Raw genomic sequence first — 15,615 nt, forward strand, 5'->3', positions numbered from 1 at the left:
TAGGCCCAATTGATCATTTGAAACAAGAATGACCAGTTGATATTACATCAGATATACCGGTATCAGCTATCATCTATAGAAGGCAGTGGCAAGGCAGAGATTCGTCAACGCTGTATAGTGAGGTCCACGTTCTGGTAAAATTTACTAAATCCCTACTGTTTCTGTACTTTAATTTTGTTTTTAGTTTCCAATTTAAGTGTACTAATTGTTGATTACTTCATTTAAATCCAGTTTTATTATGGTTTGTAAGTTGGTCTTTTCTAATTTGTTGTTCAATGTTTTCAGGTTGAAGGAGTGATTGATAAAAGGGGTATCCAGCCTTACACCTCCTCCCCTCCTTACCACTGTGGAACGAAGCTCCAGACTAGTTCTTATCAGGTAGGCCACAAAATCTAGTGCATTTCATTTATATTTTGAAAATATTATTCGTGTGTATGATTACTTCCACTTATAAATCCCACTTATAAATTTGGGAACGCGCCAACTAAGCTCCCCGACAGTAGAGCTCCTTTTAAAACCACTTTTTGGGAATTGGTTGTCGTGAGCGTGCCAGGAGCTTGGTTGTCGTCTACGGTCCCGACAACTAATCCACTCTGAACCAGTAGGGGATTGGCTGTCGGGGAGACTAGTTGACGCAAGGAGCTTGGTTGTCGTCACCGAACCCGACAACCAAGCTCCTCGCACGCTCTGAGTGCCGGAGTTTTCGCGAGTAAACTGACATATATATATATCATGAACTTAATCAATGGATTTCCTCAAATCACTCCTGGTTTTCCCAGTCATTCATTGATTTTTGATGAGTTATTTCACATTTTTCAAGAACCAATAGTTCAAACTTCATCATGAGGTTCAGCTTAGGTATTGATTTATATTTTTCTTTTTTTCTCTTTTTGTGTAGTTGAGAAGTTGGTATTGTGGTAATTATTCATATTAAATAAAAATACTAAGGACCGTTTGCACAGTGACCGTTTGAACTAAATTTATTTTTAAACTGGATTAAATCTGTATCAAGTATCGTTCGTTATGATGTGTCTCATTTTGAGTTTAAGCCAACAGCTGGTTAAATTCAGTTTAAGCTTCAACTGTGCAAACGGCCCTTAGAAATTGTCAAAAACCACAGATTTATTGATACTTAGAAAGACCGGTTTCAGTTTTTTACTTTCCTTGCCCTATTACCATTGCTTTCTATGACAAGTATTGCTTTCCGAAAAAAATTAAGGTACCCCAATTTCTAAATTTCTATACGTTTCAAGGTCCCCTGAGTCCAAAAAAGTGGTTTTTGGGTATTGGTCTGTGTCTGTGTGTGTGTGTGTGTGTGTGTGTGTATATGAGTGTATGTGCGTCTGTTTACACGATATCTCATCTCCCAATCAACGGAATGACTTGAAATTTGGAACTTGAGGTCCTTACACTGTAAGGATCCGACACGAACAATTTCGATCAAATGCAATTCAAGATAGCGGCTAAAATGGCGAAAATGTTGTCAAAAACAGGGTTTTTCGTGATTTTTCGAAAACTGCTCCAATGATTTTGATCAAATTCATACCTAAAAAAGTCATTGATAAGCTCTATCGACTGCCACAAGTCCCATATCTGTAAAAATTCCAGGAGCACCGCCCCATCTATGCAAAGTTTGATTTTAGATTCCCAACTATCAGGCTTCAGATACAATTTAAACAAATAAATTTAAGTGGAAAAGATTGAGCATGAAAATCTCTGCAATTAATGTCCAGTAACATTTTCACCTAAAATTTAAAATAAGCTCGAAATGCGAGAAAATGAGATTATTCAATTGCAACTGTTGATTCTATTAAATCATTCACTATGAAGAGATAGCAGACTGCGTGTGTCTGCAGCGCTATTGTCTTGTCACCAGCTGTCTCAGATCTTAGAATAGTAGATTTGATATGCGCGGGAACACTAGCGTCAGTTGATCAATTTTCATAACGGCAAGGAAAGTTGTGTGAGTGCGCCACACCAGATTTTTTATGTTCTTATCCAAGAGCTAAATTTCAAAACATCAAGCGAGTGAAGAAAGTTCAAAATACCCTTTTGAGTGATAAGAAACATTTCCAAGTCAGTGGGATTCAGAAACAAATACTTAATTTCATTTTATGTTTGCAGTGATAGAAGTGACAACACTTCAACATGCTTTTCTTCTAATAATCGAATTCAGTGATTCACTGTTCTGTGAAACAGTGTCTGTGATTGTACTACTTCCCCGCCCGCTTCAAGCTGGTTTCATTGTTCAATAGGGGATCAGCTGTCGGGGAGCTTAGTTGTCGTGAGCGTGTGAGGAGCTTAGTTGTCGGGTACGATCACGACAACCAGACCCCCCTCATATCTACAGTAACTATATTACCCACAGTATGACCATTGGAATTTTTTTTCCCGCCGCCGCCGCCATGAAGATTTCAAATATTTGAATTTTGCAATGGAGCTTATATGGGATTATAAGTAAAATCGCTTGCTTTTACTTATTCAAGTATATTTTTGTGATTATTAACTTCAATATAATTTCTTTCATGTTTTTTCTATATTCCCAATATAGTTTTGGCACTTGAAATAGTAAATCGTATATAATAGCGAGTAGAAATGAAAGGTGGGTAACTTAACCTGAAAGCTGAATTTAAAAAAAAAAACATAAAACTCTTGAAATGTGTCATGATATAGTAATAAATTTTGTTCCATTGACAAATAATAAAGTTCTCCTATCTATTTCTAGAAGCATGATGGAATTCTCATCACAATAGATTCCATAACATTTAAGTAGTTTGTTTTATCCAACCAATAAGTCTGACGAAAATATTGTAAAGCACAACATTGAATATAAACTCTGGAATAGCCAATTATTCTAGCCATAGTACTACTTGATGAATTTAATATACATGTAAGAAATTGAAAAATAACACACAACCATTATTGTTTATATTTAGTGATATTTCTAATCTTAACCACTGCTTGTGGTAATGCAACTCGAAAATCATATCAATAGCTATTGTACCAACATGTTATGGGTAGGGTACTCAGTACTGAAGAGAATCAATCAGAGAAGTCAAGACGTCTTTAATCAGCACTACAGACATCTTTAATCAGCACACGTCATCTTTTATCAGCACTACTACGTCTTTAATCAGCACAAATCATGGTTAAATATTTCATAAAATGTTATATTCAATTAACCACAAAAAATATTTTGAAATTGGATTACCTATTTGAAGTTTGATCCAATAAATGGGATGAGGAAATACACAAAATTGAAATTTATCTTTCTACATATTTATATAGATCACTGGTTCCCAATAAGTTGTCCGCGAAAGCTCTGAAGTGGTTCGCGAGGAGTCCAAGGGAAGGAAAATTGATGTTTTAAGCTTTATTAGTGTTTTTAAAGTTATCTTTTTTGTCTATATTGAAGTATAATCAATTTCTCTTCGAAAATGATATATCAAACTCATCTTAAGTCCATAATATGTTTCCAATCGGTAAAATAAGTGATAAGTTCCAAATGTCTAATGCTATAAGATAGGACTTGAAAGTTTGTTTGGAATCTTAATGGCGTATTTGTACCATGTGACCGAGGTCACCAATCAGAAGCGTGACAGTCAATGGCCATACTGTGGGTAATATATAGTTACTGTACTCATATCCAGCAGGGGATCAGCTGTCTGGGGTCTTTGTTGTCGTGAGCGTGTGAGCGGTCTTGGTTGTCGGCGACAACCAAGCTCCTTCGTTCTAGTAGGGGATTAGATGTCGGGGAGACTAGTTGACGGCAATGGTATATTTTGCCAGGGGATTTACTGACGCCTTTGGTCAAAATTGTGAGAGGAGCTTAGTTGTCGGGGAGACAGGTTGGCGGCGCCCCTAAATTTTTATACTATAGTGCGGTCCACGTTATAATGGCAGTGGATAAAGATAGAAGAATAGCGATGCCGATTCTCTGCATTAATTAATTATATTTCTACACTGTCAAAAATATAATTGGCATCGTTATGAACCCAGAAAAGGGTTCACCATTTATTAACACCGGCTTTGTCGAATTATAGACAAGGATAGCGAAACCTAAGTTGACCAAATACTGTCATTATAACGTGGACCTCACTATAGACTAATTTTTATTGTTTACCCCTTTCAGTGCCAGCGTCCTAGGGTTGATAGTTGATAGTTATATAGGTTAATAGTTCAAAGTTAATATGTTCAATAGTTGAATTAACAGTTCCATGTCTGTAGACTTCAATAATTATTATAATTATGAACCACCTAATATCTGAGTGTCCACAACACTCCTATCATGGAGGGCTGTCGGCCCACCATGATGATGGAGGGCTGTCGGCCCACCATGATGATGGAGGGCTGTCGGCCCTCCATGATGCTGGAGAAGATGCGTGTCAGTGGCTCCAGAACGTTCTAAATTCTATTGGTATTTGAAATATTAAGTGTAAAATTATGTTTTTCTTCTAATTTTGGCCTATGTATGCATATGCATATATATTTAATAATTATGGTGTACTATCTACATGAAGAATGAAAGTCAAAGTACCATTTCTAACATCTCTTCTATTGTTTATAGGCCCTAACATTTTTCAACTTTGAAGTCATGTTTTATTTTTATGTAAATAGAAGTAAACAAGTACTGTAACTGAACTGTAACTGCAAGTACGGTAACTGCTTTCAAATTATTCCAAAATTTAGGATTGGTATTAGCTTGAATATAAAGCCAATAAAATTGGTCGACATTAAATTGATGTATGACTACTCATATAATATTGTGACCTGATGTTTGGTTGCACCAGAATATTGCATATAATTGTTATAGTCTGGTCCACGTTATAATGGCAGTGTTTAATTAGTAATGGTGTTGCTATCCTTGTCTATCATTCAACAAAGCGGATAGCGCTATCTGTTTCTCGCTTTGCTATGTTGCCAGATCGTCTTTTAACAATGTAGAATTGATAATTAACAAAATATTTCATCTTAATTATGAAAATTCATTATGAAATTATTGAAAAATGTTATTTTTTGCTTAATGAGATATATAATTGATTATTTTAAACGAGAATGAACAGTTGATATTACATCAATAAACCTGTATCAGCTACCGTCTATAGAAGGCATTGATAAGACAGAGGATCGGCAATGTTGTTGTGCTATCTTTCTCCACTGCCATTATAACGTGGACCTCACTATGTGATTATATCGATTATTTTATGTCTTATGATGTAAACCATCATAGCATTATTGTGCAGTAGAAACTGTATAGTACAAAGGCTGGCCACTAACGACAGGACATGCATGATGAACATGTTTGTACACACATGTCGTCAGACATGTCATTGTGTCATCACTGCGAAAGGCTTCGAACAAAATTTTTTGGTGTCAGTCTGGGCTTATCAAAAAATGTCATTTTCTAACAGTATTCATGCATTGTTGAAAAACAATGCATTGTTAAAAAATCTGGTGTGGTACACTCACACAACTTTCCTTGCTCATTGAACTGTAAGCCTCATTCTCAAACGAGAATAATGTAGGGGAATAACATAATGACAATTGGCGGCAACATATTTGCAACTACGATCAGACTACTGTATATGTGTATATATAATTATTGTTTTCAGAGTACTTTTTCCTTTGTGTAGATTGTGAAATTCGATGGTTTTTTTAAAGTTGTCGAAACAGCTGTTCTACAGATGAAATATCTTGACTATGACTGTGTTCTTTTTATAAACTGCTCTATCTACCTACCTCATGCACGAGATGGAGGTTACAAAGTCCATTTCTCAAGGATGGGCTGGACCCCATTAGTTTCCCAGGAAAAAGGCTCATGCCAGTTGATAGATCTGATAAATAAATATACAAGGTATTAATTTGAAAAAAATCGTTAGAGCCGTTTTTGAGAAAATCGTGAAAAACATGGTTTTTTAGTAATCATCCGCCATTTTTTCCGCCATCTTGGATTGAATTTTATTGAATTCCTTATTGTCGGATCCTCATGGTATAAGGACCTTAGGTTTAAAATTTCAAGTCAATCGGTTGATTGGGAATGGAGTTATCGTGTTCACAGACATACACACATACACACACACACACACACACACACATACACACACACACATACACACACACAGACCAACACCCAAAAATCATGTTTTTGGACTCAGGGGGCCTTGAAACGTGTAGAAAACTGGAAATTGGGGTACCTTAATTTTTTTTGGAAAACAATACTTTCCTTACCTATGATAGTAGGGCAAGGAAAGTAAAAACATATGTGTCATTTATTGACAAGCTATTGACGGCTTGAATTATAATATATTCAGGTAAGGTGGGACCTTCCCGCAAGGGACTCCTCACCAACAAAAGCCATACGAATTTACTTTTTACTGATAAGCCAAGCTTCTTGACTGTTTCTTTTTTTCTCATTTATTTATTGATAATTGATTAAAAATTATAACAGGCGCTAGTCTAAAGCCCGGTTGCACAGAAGACTGTTAAATTTTAATTATGTTTAAATCCACGAGAACCAATCAGAGAAGGCTATTTTGGAAAGAAGGCTTCTCTGATTGGTTCTCGTGGAACATTAATCACGGTTAAAATTTAACAGACTTTTGGTGCAACCAGCACTGTAACTTATAACAAGTGCCAGTATGAAACCCGGTTGCACAGAAGGCTGTTAAATTTAATTCATGATTAAATCCACTTGAACCATTCAGAGATTTTTTTGAAGAAGGTCACTTTGATTGGTTATTGTGGAATATTAATCACGGTTGAAATTTAACAGACTTTAGTGCAACCAGCACTGTAACTTATAAGAGGTGCTAGTCTGAAGCCCAGTTGCAGAGAAGCCTGCTGAATTTTAATCATGATTACATCCGCGAGAATCATTCAGAGAAGATTTTTTTTAAAGAAGGTTACTCTGATTGGTTCTTGTGGATTTAATCATGATAAAAATTTAACATACTTTGGTGCAACCAGTACTGTAACTTATAACAGGTGCTAGGCTGAAGCCCGGTTGCACAGAAGCCTGCTAAATTTTAATCATGATTAAATCCACGAGAACCAATCAGAGAAGGCTATTTTGGAAAGAATACTTCTCTGATTGGTTCTTCTGGAATTAATCACGGTTATAATCTAGCAGACTTTGGTGCAACCAGCACTGTAACTTATAACAGGTGCTAGTCTGGAGCCCGGTTGCACAGAAGCCTGCTAAATTTTAATCATGATTAAATCCACAAGAACCAATCAGAGAAGGCTATTTTAGAAAGAATACTTCTCTGGTTGGTTCTTCTGGAATTAATCACGGTTATAATCTAACAGGCTTCTGTGCAACTAGCACTGTAACTTGGAAACTTATAAACTTTGAAAGATGGATTACATTATGTAGTTGACTATTATGATATGATTGTTTAATTGATATTAATTACGAAACTAGATCATAACTTGGCTGATTTTTGTTTGCAGTGAGCAGAGTGAGAAGGAGAGTGGAGAGGAGAGGAGAACAGCACAGCGAGCGAAGTGAGTTCTCACTGGTTGCAGACCTCTGGACTGTCATTTGTCAGCTGACTGGGTTGCTGTTGCATGAGTGAGAGAAGGAGAGACTGAAAGAAGGAGCGGATACTGCATCATAAGGTCAGTGTCAACAATATTATTAGCTATTCTACTATAGTGAGGTCCACGTTATAATGGCAGTATTTGATTGACAATGGTGTTGCTATCCTTGTCTATCATTCGACAAAGCAGATAGCGCTATCCCTTTCTAGATCCGCATCATTTTCAGATTGTTTTAAACAATTTGGAAATATAATTAATAGAATATTTAATCTCAATTATGAAAATTATTAATTAATCATTGAAAAATATATTACCACGACGAATAGAATATAGGGCCGGTTTCCGAGCTCGGGATTTAGCTAAGTTCTAGACTTTAAACAGCTGGAGTCAGAAAATTGGCTTTCCAAAACGTGGCATAGTCGCAGCTTTTGTAACAGTAGTCGTAGTTTTTATTTTCTCATTTCTATAATTGGAAACGTTTTTCCTTGACGAGTTTAGACATTCCTAAATAATTCAAAATAGCTGAAACTCTACACTATTTTCTCTTTATTTTATTTTGTGTTCAATTTTCTAGTTTTTCGAAATTCAATTCAAACGTGACTATGACAATGACTGCGACTATGCCCCGCTTTGGAAAACCATTTTTCTGACTCCAGCTGTTTAAAGTCTAGGACTTGGCTAAATCCTGTGCTCGGACACCGGCCCATAATTGGTTTTTAGAGTAAAGTGAACAGTTATTATTACAATAGATACACAGTTATCAGCTATCATCTATAGAAGGCAGGGAATCGGCAACACTGTTCTCCTATCTTTCTCCACTGCCATTAAAACGTAGACCTCACTACAGTATCTTGAACCTTTCCAGTATACAATACTAGTATTACATCAGGACTCATGTGTCCTACAGCGAGGTCCATGTTATAATGACAGTGGTTGATTAACATTGATGCTGCTATCCTTGACTATCATTCGACAAAGCAGGTAGCGCTGTCCTTTTCTAGTTCCGCAACGTTCCTATATAGATTTAGAAATATAATGAATAAAATATTTAACCTCAATTATGAAAATGTATTATTTGATCAGTGAAGAATATTTTGGGTAAAAGAAAAGAGACGGGGCCGCGCCATCTGTGCACTGCGCTATTATTCCAAAATGGTGCATCCTCTAACTCTCGACTAGCATACTTTATTGTCCTCTGATTCCGCTTCATTACTCTCAGAATTAGTGGCCCTGTGTGCTTTCTTGAAGGCAATTCTATCTGGTAGCTGATAGTACCTGATAGCTGATATTATTGTATTATTCCCATTGGTTCATTTGATGAAACTCAACTTGCTCACAAGCTGTATACAGACTAACTTGAGTTACATAATACTAGTAGTTCTGTGAACAGTAGACCTCGCGCAGTTATAACGACGTCCCAAACCATAAGCACATCCACACTACTCTTCACTATACACTAACTATTCATTTGATCAGATCATGCTTACACAAGATTTCATTATCATATAACGCTTTCCGGAATTTAGCGCGAGAAAACCAGAAGAGACATCTAGGCGCCCAGACGAGCTGTTATAAGTTCTTTGCATCCTATTAAATTTTAATAGTGCATAAAAATTGCATTCAATGAGGCATGCAATTTATAGTCTACACAGCTGCTAATTTTTTTTTTTTACCAAGTTACATTGAGATATTGAATTTGCATGCAACTTATAGTCAACTCGACAGCTGATTTATGATGAATAATTCTATAGTCTGATTTTCACTCTAATATTGACGTATGAAGGAGGCTCCTTCTTCCTTTTATATTATCCTTGAAATGGAAAATTTCCTAAAACCTTGTATATACGTCTACGCGCAATTTAAAAAGGAACATACCTGTCAAATTTCATGAAAATCTATTACCGCGTTTCGCCGTAAATGCGCAACATATAAACATTTGAACATTAAGAGAAATGCCAAACCGTCGACTTGAATCTTAGACCTCACTTCGCTCGGTCAATTATAATTCTATACTTATTGAACGTACGATTTTCTGGCGTCCTTTCAAATTCTATTAGATTAAACAAAACTTGGCAAACATATGAAGTGTATCATGTGTTTGTCAAGTCCCATTCAATCTCGTAGAATTTATAAGGACGGCTAACAAATGTACGTCCAAAAAATCGATGTGGGCTTTACACACCACGTACGTTTGACTAAATTTGTACTTGTCATCGATAGTAATGTGTGTGTTTATCCAATCACTGGTTTACAGCTGAAAGTGCCTTCAAGTAACCACACTTGTCCACCAATATATTATTTGGAGTGGAAGCCTTAACAATAGACCACGAAAATGTCGAAATTCAATAACAATAGGTAACCACTGAAGGGTCTCTAGAACCTCTACCTGTCCATAAATTGTTTTCGGTGGCCCCGTCTCATTCCTTTAACCCAATTTTCTTGGCGAATAGTTTCTAATTGATTATTTTATAAACTAGAATGGGTAGTTAATATTGAATCAGATATACCGGTATCAGCTACTGTCCAAAATTATGGAAGGCAGTGGCAAGGCAGAGAATCAGCTACACTGTTCTCCTATCTTTCTCCACTGCCATTATAACGTGGACCTCACCTAAGTTTCTCTAACTTTACCAATACACAATACTCGTATTGCATTAGTACTCCAGTCGCGGCCACAAGTGTCCATGGGGTACTATAGTGAGGTACACGTTATAATGGCAGTGGAATTTCGTGAAATTCGTTAGAGCCGTTTTCGAGATCCGTTGAACATAAATAACCAGATATAAAAATATAAAAAGATATACAGAAATTGATTGCTTAATATGATAGGATTCTCGTTTAAAATAATCAATTATATTTTATTAAGTAAATTTTTCAATAATTTCATAATGAATTTTCATAATTAGGATGAAATATCTTGTTAATTGTTAATTCTACATTGTTAAAAGACAATCTGGCAACAGAGCAAAGCAAGAAAGAGAGAGGGCTATCAGCTTTGACTTTATTAATTGCGCGTCGAGGATTACAAGGTTTTTGGAAATTTTGTATTTCAAGGATAATATAAAAAGGAAAAATGAGCCTCCTTCATACGCCAATATTAGAGTAAAAATAAGACTATAGAATAATTATTCATCATAAATCAGCTGACAAGTGATTACACAGATGTGTGGAGAAACCAGTCTATTATTCATTCATTCATTCACAGAACTACTTGAGAAAAATTTAATTTTGCTTAATAAAATATGATTGATCATTCTAAACGAGAATGAACAGTTAATATTACATCAATAAACCTGTATCAGCTACCGTCTATAGAAGGCATTGACAATACAGAGGATCGGCAACGTTTTTCTCCTATCTTTCTCCCCATTATAACGTGGACCTCGCTATACTCGCTACCTGTACTAATGCTGCTTGATACAATAGAGAAAAGATAAAATAAGAAGTTATAGTGAGGTCTACGTTATAATGGCAGTAGATAAAGATAGAAGAATAGCGATACCGATTCTCTGCATTAATTAATTATATTTCTACACTGTCAAAAACATAATTGGCATCGTTGTAGACCTAGAAAAGGATAGTACCACCGGCTTTGTCGAATGATAAACAAGGATAGCAAAACCAAAGTTGATCAAATACTGTCATTATAACGTGGACCGCACTACTATAGTTATCTCATGGTGTCTACCAAAATATCTCTATTATGAAAATTTATTATTGAATCATGTACTGCTCAGTACATGGTTGCTAGACGTCTCCTGTGTTGTGTGTCACTTATCTAATATCTGAGACTAAGGCTGATTATTTTGTTGTGATTTTAATGGTGAATTGTTTTTCATAGGACATGGAGGAGAGACAGAGAGTGACTGGCAACACTTCAGGAGAAGAATGATGGCCTGCTCAAACGGAACAGCGGGAAGAAGAAAGAAGAAGCTGCAAAGAAGAACATCTAAAGAAGATTTATAACTGAATTATGGGACTCTAGTGTGTAATTGGAAGTGAAAATTACAAACTGTGACATTGCTATCCAAAAGTGCGAAATAGTGAAAAGTCATTCTCGAAGGACATTGAATTTATTGAAATTTTGTTTGTGATGTTGAAATTGTGCATGTTTTGCTGTAAATAATAAATTCTTATGGGGTGGGGTGTCCTGTTTGAGGTATTTTCAGGTTGAAAAGAACAATTCAGTGATAAGTGATGTGTGATCAGTGGACTCGAATTTACTTTCATTCACAAAGGACTTGATTTGATTTATATTTTGTTTGTGATGTTGTTGATATTGTGCATGTTTTGCTGTAAATAATAAATGCCTATGGGGTGGGTGTCCTAGTGGGGTATTTTCAGGCATCGCGGAGGCAGCTGGACGGACGGACCACACAGAACTTCAATCAAGGTAAAATTCAGCTCTCGACCAAATTTTAACAGTTCAATCAAGGTTTTTTTCATATTTTCATCTAACCGTTTAATTTTGAATTCATTTGTTTATAAATCTGAATAGTTTCTTCCAAGTTCTGTGAATTACTTATATCTTGAAATTAGAATTCAATAATCAATTCTTACACTTGTGAACTTCAACTTTTGTAACTTGTGAATGAATCTAACGAAACATCAATGATTGTCTCATTAATGTTTGTTGGCTTTAATTACATTTTTCAATCTATTCAAATTCAAATATATGATTCTAAATTTGAATCTTCAGCAGTATTTTCTGTAATATTTATGTCTTGTTGAACTGTTCAGTTTGGTCGTGGGCGACTTGTGTGGAATTGGTATTGTATGTCTGGACCATCACCCCCTTTGTTTTTTTTCAGGTTATATGCTTTGAATTCTCTGTTTTTTATTCTCAGTTTCTTTGAAGGAGAACCTTCAGTTAGAATTCAATAGTGGATTATCCTTCGATAAGGGTTTTTTGTTTTTTTCAGTTGTTTCTTTTTTATTTTCAAGTACTTACCCCTGCTCCTCATTTTTTTCAGTTATTTATTTTTTGTTGCTTTGGAGGCGAACCTTCAGTTCAAATTCAAATATCGAAGTATATGTCGATAAGGGATGTTTTGTTTAGTTGTTTTTGATTTTTAAAAACTTTCCTTTGTCCCCGATTTATTTTAGTTTGGGAATTTTCTTCAGTTGTTCCTTTTCATTTATTGGAAACTATTCTCATCTACTTAGAATTCCTTATATATTATTTTAATAGATAAATTTCAATTAAATTGTAAATTTCTGGGGTGCTGCCACACTGTTTGCTTTTTTTCAGGAGGAAATCGTAGTCATCATTTATTTATTGTGTTTGTCTTTGTTGTGTGTTGTTGCATCTCTCAAAATATTGTTAGTTAACTATTTTCAATTATTTCTATTGTAATAAAGTTTATACATTGTAAAGTGTAATTTCATGTACTCCCTTCCTTCTCATTGCACCATCCATTCATATTTCTAACTTCAATTCACTTTATTTCCTCTTTCTTTTCTCTCAATTTCATTTCCAACTTACTTCTTGGCTAACCCACCTCAACCTGTAGTAGGTCCACTCATCTCTCATCATTATTCATTCTATTATCACCCACGCACAAGCCTAGAGCTCATGTGGGCATTATCCATCATATAATTCATTTCTTTCAAAAACTATCATTATCAATTCCTTAATTGCTTTACTATTTCTGATCACCTTTCTTCTAAATTAATATTTCCCTCAATTTATAAATTCATTACTCTCAAATTGTAAACCCCTAAATATAAATTAATATAAAAATAAAGTTCCCAATATTCAGTGTAATCTGAATCTTTGACTATTTGAAAAGCCGTGTCTTCTAAGAATAATTTTAATCTCACTTAATAATAATGATAATTAAAATTTTCACTTACTTAAAGGCCACTCAATATAATAATCCCACCTTGAAGCTTTAGGTCCACTTACCTATAATCATCATTCTTCCTATTTTACCCACACACAAGCCAGTCACTTATGTGGGATTCATATTCTGCTTAAAAATCTATCTTAAAATCATTCTAAATCTAAATTTCAATTCTCTTTCAATAATGTTAATTTACTCCCATTGTAATGTTAATTTACTCCCATTGTAGTGATCACTGAAATCAATCATTAGTTTCTTTACCTTATTTCACCATTCACCAATATTCTCAAGTTTATACCTCTAGTTACCGTACTGCTTTGTCGACTCCTCATCTCTCATTATCCATCATTCTGTCTCTCATTCTATTATTGTTTGTCTCACCACCATTACTTAATTTAACTTGTCTCCCCCCCCCCACCTTACTTAGTAATCCTTAGGCTGGACACAAACCGATTAGTCAAGACAAGACTAAGTCACGTTTAGTCCTTAGACCAGTTATAGAATATATTATAGTCTATAACTGGTCTACGGTTTAGTCACAATACTTCACATAGTTGCTTATGAAGACATGACTAATTGCAATGACTAATCAGTGTGAGTTGCGTCATAAGCAACTATGTGAAGTATTGTGACTAAACGTGACTAGTCTTGTAGGCCAGTTATAGAACATATTATAGTCTATAACTGGTCTACGGTTTAGTCACAATACTTCACATGGTAGCTTATTGAGTCATTGCAATGACTAATCATTGTGAGTTGCGTCATAAGCAACTATGTGAAGTATTGTGACTAAACGTGACTAGTCTTGTAGGCCAGTTATAGAATATAATATAGTCTATAACTGATCTAAGGTTTAGTCACAATACTTCACATAGTTGCTTATGGAGTCATGTCTAATTGCAATGACTAATCGATGTGTGTAGCTTCATAAGCAACTATGAGAAGTATTGTGTCTAAACGTGACTAGTCTTGTCTTGACTAATCGGTGTGTGACCAGCCTTACTGACCCTATTATTCCTCGCATTCCTTAGTCACTTCACTTGCCTCCCTCCCCCCCCCCCTTTGCCATCTACATAAAATTATTCCTCCCTTCCTGTCATCTGAATGGATTTATTTCAGTTGTAGTTAACTTTTTCTTTTCTCATATTGTTATCTCACTTCTTGTGCACTTATGCGTTCAAGGGGTTCTTAATTGAAATAAAGGGAGTTAATGCTAATTGAAATAAAGGAAGTTAATGATAATTGAAATAAAGGGAGTTAATGATAATTGAAATAAAGGGAGTTAATGATCAATTATTGTTCCTAGTATTAGCGATATTGTGACAGATGCAACAGCACTAGTGTGGTAGCACTCTTAGCTTATATTATATTGTCCCCCCACCCACTCTTATGGTCTAGAACATGCACTTACCAATACCATTGATTATTCCTCTTCTGGAGGGGCATCACCCTCTTCTATTCGTATAGAAGTGAGCATTGTCCCTTGAGAAGGGGAACCACTCTTTTTTGCCCCCTCATGGGAACTTTCCCTCTCCCTTCCGGGGGGAGGGAAAGCCCCCTTGTGGGATTTGTCCCTCTCCCTTCTGGGGAGGGTAAACTGTCACCTGGCTCTGAGTGGTCCAGTGAAGGCTCAATGCGCCCTTTGGCGTGGGTGGGACCACTCACTACATTGGGGGGGGCCAGGACCACATGGAGCCGGGTGCCAGTATTGGACGTTGAGGTTAGTGCCCGGTTTTTTTGTGGGCCTATCCAACAGTGAACGTTTCACTGTAAACCTGAATCTAGGACAAGAAGGGAAAATAAAAAAAAAATGGGAAAAAATTTATTTTCTATATGCTTGGTATATATATATATAATAAATAAAATATATTATATATGGTAATAAAAACTTGTATATACAAATCATTCTTTATTGTATATGTAAATGAGTACAATAAATACATAGATTTTTACATTACTAGATTTTTACTGAATATTTTATAGATACATTCCTAATCCTATATAAAAGAGAAAATCCTAATAAAAGAGAAAGAAGAATACTAGACTAGAGAAAGAAGAAGAATACTAGACTAGAGAAAGAAGAAAACTAGAGAAGAATACTAGAGAAAGAAGAATACTAGACTAGAGATAGAAGAATACTAGACTAGAGAAAGAAGAATACTAGACTAGAGATAGAAGAATACTAGACTAGAGATAGAAGAATACTAGACTAGAGAAAGAAGAATAC

General features: G+C 35.4%; 1 long non-coding RNA gene across 1 annotated transcript; it reads left to right on the forward strand.

Annotated features, from left to right (window-relative positions):
• Positions 1–277: 277 nt before the first annotated feature.
• On the forward strand, positions 278–15,199 carry LOC111052357. Its single transcript, XR_005572685.1, has 3 exons — positions 278–378; positions 7,453–7,620; positions 11,384–15,199. It is a non-coding gene; the product is annotated as an uncharacterized LOC111052357 (long non-coding RNA).
• The last annotated feature ends 416 nt before the right edge of the window (positions 15,200–15,615 follow it).

This window comes from Nilaparvata lugens, chromosome 12, assembly GCF_014356525.2.
Source record: "Nilaparvata lugens isolate BPH chromosome 12, ASM1435652v1, whole genome shotgun sequence".
NCBI classification, from domain to species: Eukaryota; Metazoa; Arthropoda; class Insecta; order Hemiptera; family Delphacidae; genus Nilaparvata; species Nilaparvata lugens.